The sequence below is a fragment of the Phocoena phocoena genome, chromosome 6, assembly GCF_963924675.1.
Source record: "Phocoena phocoena chromosome 6, mPhoPho1.1, whole genome shotgun sequence".
NCBI classification, from domain to species: Eukaryota; Metazoa; Chordata; class Mammalia; order Artiodactyla; family Phocoenidae; genus Phocoena; species Phocoena phocoena.
This window is the reverse complement of record NC_089224.1, coordinates 100349825-100354871: the sequence shown is the minus strand read 5'-3', so window position 1 is coordinate 100354871 and position 5047 is coordinate 100349825.

The following is a 5047-nucleotide window of genomic DNA, read 5'->3' as shown; positions in this document are numbered from 1 at the left end:
GTACAGCAGAAACTAATGCAACATTGTGAAGCAACTATACTCCAAGAAAAATTAATAAAAAAAAAAAAAGTAAAACTTCTCCGCCATAGATTAGACTATACAGCTGCCTTGAAAGACAAGCCATAATTCTCCATTCCACCAAATGAGATACGATATGATCACTGATTTGTTAGACTGCTTCGTGAGGTTCGTGTGAGAGCAAGTGAAGAGACAAAGTATGTTAAGAACCAGGTCCCCAGGGGCTTAGCACGCCTATAGTACAGTTCGGACTTACTCCTACAGTCAAGGGAGAGGCATTCAATAATTACAGCAGGAGGACACGCAAGTCAGAGTGATAGCCGTTGGGAAGTGTCCAGTAGTGAAAGGAGTTGATGGCTAAGGCAAAGAGGATGAGAGGGGTGACTGAGTCAAGAGATATTTGGAAGGTTGTCTCTTTAACACGTTTAGCAACTGCCTCTTGAGCAAACTTCATGAAACAAGGTGAAGTTCATTACAGCCTCCAATATAACTGTTAAAAGTGAAATTTGTGGTTACATAGGCCTAAAGTTGATTGTGTTCCCATTAGTGGGAATGAGAGGTCCTCCAACAAGAAAAATGATTGTTTTGCTTTACCACATTATTGTATGAGTTTAAAAGATGCCAAGGTACAGCACTCACGTGGCTGTACGAGAGCTGGTCTTCCCTTTATGAAAGGATCAATAGCTGTTCTCCTAGCAATGGCTATAAGAGCACCTTTTAAAACTAATAATTGTGGAAGGGCTGAATTCTTCATAATAAAATCTTTAAAACATTTATAAGATTTCTCTGTAAAGCCATTTTCCTGGGGAGACGTATAATTATCAAAAGGCAAGATGAGAGCATAAGGCCCATTTCACATAAACACGGACAGTATGAGCCTCAGTCAGGAAAGCTGAGGGTAGAGAAATAAAACCCAGACAAGAAAGTGAAGCCAGGATCAACTTTTCTTCCCAGTGTATTTTACTGTATACAAACGATAGAGCATAAACAGCTTCTGATTTCCCACCAGACTCTTGATAATTTTTTTTCTAAAAAAGGCTGGCTAAGACTGAATGTCAAATTCTATCATTCAAATATACATGCCACATTCACCATGAATTCTGCTGCAGCTAACCTAATTTTTTATGTGATGCTTTTTATTTTTTCTTGAATTTTAAATGCAGGCATTTAGGTACCATTCAGAATCTTCCCTGTTTCTTTGATCTCTTAAAAATCACGGTGGTGAGGGTTATTACAGCCCTCCAATCTCTGTGCAATAAACTGGAGTATTCTTTGTTGCTCAAAAAGCAAAGAAAAGAGAATCTGGTTAAACTCAAGTTCACCCAACCACTGTTCCAAGAAATACGCTTGCTTTTAGCACCTTTTCCAAGGCTCTGCTTTCAAGCAAGTCCCACCAGGCTTGGGCAGGCCTCCTTAAGTCATACCACAGGTGCAGAAGAAGAAACTGCATGAGGCCAGAAGACCAAAGCTCTGTGTGGCCAGAGCACTTCACTTCGTCACCTGGTTCTCAGTTTCTACGGCTTTAAAAATGACCAGAACTTGTAGACCAAATAATATTAATCTCTTGTTACAATCCTGTTCAATCGATAGTAACTGCCTTAAGTGCTTTCTGGATTCTGAGGTGGACCTCAGGCTCAGGAGGAAAGATTAGCATGATTGACTAGTGATGTCTACCAAGAGTGCAGGATGTGGTAACTACAGCATGAGTGCCATATATTTTTTTTTGATATTTCTGGGATATGATACTTTTAGTTCTTGTATGATTCTTGTTCCCTGTTACAAAAGAGAAGAAAGACTGAATCTTGGAATAAGCCTGTAGATTCAAGAGTTGTGAGAAGATGAATTCAGTATTACAGAATAAGATGACTGAATAGAGATTAAAAATAGAAGATAATCTAGAGACAAATTTTTGATCATAAGACTAAAGAGCCAGGGAGATGAACATAGAGGTAAATATTATGTGCAGGCATATAAATGGGCTGAAAATTGAGATAAGATCTGTCGTCTCTGATTCGTATCTCCCTGATGCGATGCTTGAGGGACTTCTGTGAATAAAGGATCAGGAAAAAAATAAACTCCTGATGTCTTTGAATCAATAATTCTATAATTTTACCATGTTAGCAAATAGGAGATATTTCATGGCATACAGAAGATACTCAATAAAGGAAGGAAGAGTAAATCAAACTAGGGGCAATCTCCTTCCCCTCATATATGGAAATATTTGGAGACATTTTTGATTGACATGACTGGGGGGGTGTTACTGACACCTAGAAGGTAGAAACCAGAAATGCTGGTAAACATCCTACAAGGCACAGGATATCCCTGTATAACAGAGACTTGTCCAGCCCAAGATGTCAATAGTGCCAAAGTTGAGAAATCCTGTATTAAAGGAATGAATGGAAGAACAAATGATCAAAAGCCCCATCCTACATGTACTCTCTGGGGCTGGAGACTCCAGTGTTCACCAACATATTTGCTCTCACCTTTTTCTCTAACCCACACCTAGACCATGATTCCTCCTCTTCCTTTAAATCCAGGTGTGGTCAAGTGACCAAGTTTGGCTCAATGGGATGTGAATGGAAGTTACATCTGACACTTCTGGGACTAATGCGTGAATAAACTTCCCTATTCTTCCTCTTGTATTAGCTGAATGGAGAGCTCTCTTATGAACTAGAGGGGGAAGAAGACACAAAATGAGGGGAGTCTGGGTCCCCAAATGACTGTTCAGAGTACAGCATATCCTAGAATCCTGATTCTCCACATCGGATCCTACTGTGAAGGAAAACTAACTTTAACCTTTTATTTCATTAAGTCATTGAAAGCTGAGGGTTGCATTTTACAGGAATTAGCCTCCTTTGGATTATACATCTGAAATCTGACCACTTGGACTATGTGCTATTCCCTAGCCAGAAAAGCAGATCAAGGTTTTCCAATCTCTGTCTGTTTGTCTGTCTTTGTCTCTCCATCTCTTTCTCTCTCAACTGTCTTGTACATGATCAGATGTTTTATCAACCTCTCTCTTACGGCCTCTATTTCATGTTTCAGCTTCCCTATACTTAGAAACTCATTTTTACCTATTTTTTCCCCGTCCAAAGCTGTTGACCATCTACATTAGTAGCCAGAATATCACAAAAGCAGGAGCAAGGGGATGTGTCTCCCTTTTGTATATATAAGAGTTTATGGGATCCCTGAAGCAGCATGACTCCATAACAGATCACAGGATCCTTGAATTATTTTAAATTCAGAAGAAAAAAATATATAAAGCATTATGCTAGGATCTATGGGTCATAAAATGTGTTATATAAAATGCTTGTCTTCAAAAAAATTTATATTCTGGAAAAAATAAATTAAAAAATACAGATGAAGGTAAGATAAATACATTATATGAATACAGGCATACCTTGGAGATATTGCAGGTTTGGTTCCAGACCACTGAACAAAGTGAATATTGCAATAAAGCGAGTCACACAATTCTTCTGGTTTCCCAGAGCATATAAGTTATGCTTAGACTATATGCACTGTGGTCTATTAAATATGCAGTATCATTGTCTATAAAACAATGTACAAACCTTAATTAAAATATTTGATTGCTTAAAAATGCTAACAATCATCTGAGCCTTCAGTAAATTGTAATCCTTTTGCTGGTGGAGTGTCCTGCCTCCGTGTTGATAGCTGCTGACTGATCTGGGTGTTGGTTGCTGAAGTTTGGGGTAGTTGTTGCAATTTCTTAAAATAAGACAACTGTGCAGTTTGCCTCATCAATTGACTCTTCCTTTCAAGAACAATCTCTCGGTAGCGTGCAATGTTGTTTGATGGCATTTTACCCACAGTAGACATTCTTTCAAAATTGGAGGGACTTCCCTGGTGGTCCAGTGGGGGAGTGGGTCCATGCTCCCAATGCAGGGGGCCCAGGTTAAATCCCTGGTCGGGGAACTAGGTCCCGCATACATGCCACAACTAAAAAGTCTGTATGCCACAGCTAAAGATCCCGCATGCGAGGAACAAAGATCCCGTGTGTTGCAACTAAGACCTGGCGCAGCCAAAATAAATATCTTTAAAAAATAAAAAACAAAATGAAGTCAATCCTGTCAAATCGTGCCATTGCTTTATCAACCAAGTTTATGTAATATTCTGTTTGTTGTTGTCATTTCAACAGTCTTCACAGTGCCTTCACCAGATATAGATTCCATCTCAAGAAACCACTTTCTGTGCTCATCCATAAGAAGCAATTCCTCATGCATCAAAGTTTTATATTTACAATAAATATAATAATAACGAAAATGTTTGAAATATTGTGAGAATTACCACAATGTGACACAGAGACACTAAGAGAGCCAATACTGTTGGGAAAAGGGCACTGATAGACTTGCTCCACAAGGGTTACTACAGACCTTCAGTTTGTTAAAAAATAATAATAATAAATGCAATACCTGTAAAGCAGATATCAATAAAATGAGGTATGCCTGTAAATAAATTCCTTAGAAGTTCAAGAGAGAATTCAGAAATTCAGAATTCTGAAGAGACTTCAGAAAAGGATGAATTGAAGCAATGTCCTTTCAGATGGGTTTCAGGAGTGGACAAGATTTCGAAAGCTGACCATAGGCTGAGGAATGAGGCCATTAAATGCCAGCTATTCTAGGGGTCAACCGGAAGTCGAATCGGTCAGGGTCTAGAGCAGCGCCATGCAGTAGAAATACAGTGAGCTACAAATGAAAGCCAGTTGCAAATTTTAGTTTTTCAAGTAGCCCCATTAGAAAAGTAAAAAGAAACAGTGAAACTAATTTTAACAATGTATTTTAACTCAATATATCCAAAATACTATTATTTCAACATATAATAAATAAATATAAAAATATTAATTACATTTTTCACTCTAAGTCTTTGAATTCTGGAGTGTATTCTGCATTTATAGCACTTCTCAATTTGGACTAGTCACATTTCGAGTTCTCACTAGCCCCATGTAACTAACGGTTATCATATTGGACGATGCAGGACTAGACCATGTAGGTTAAAAGGCCTGGACTTTGTT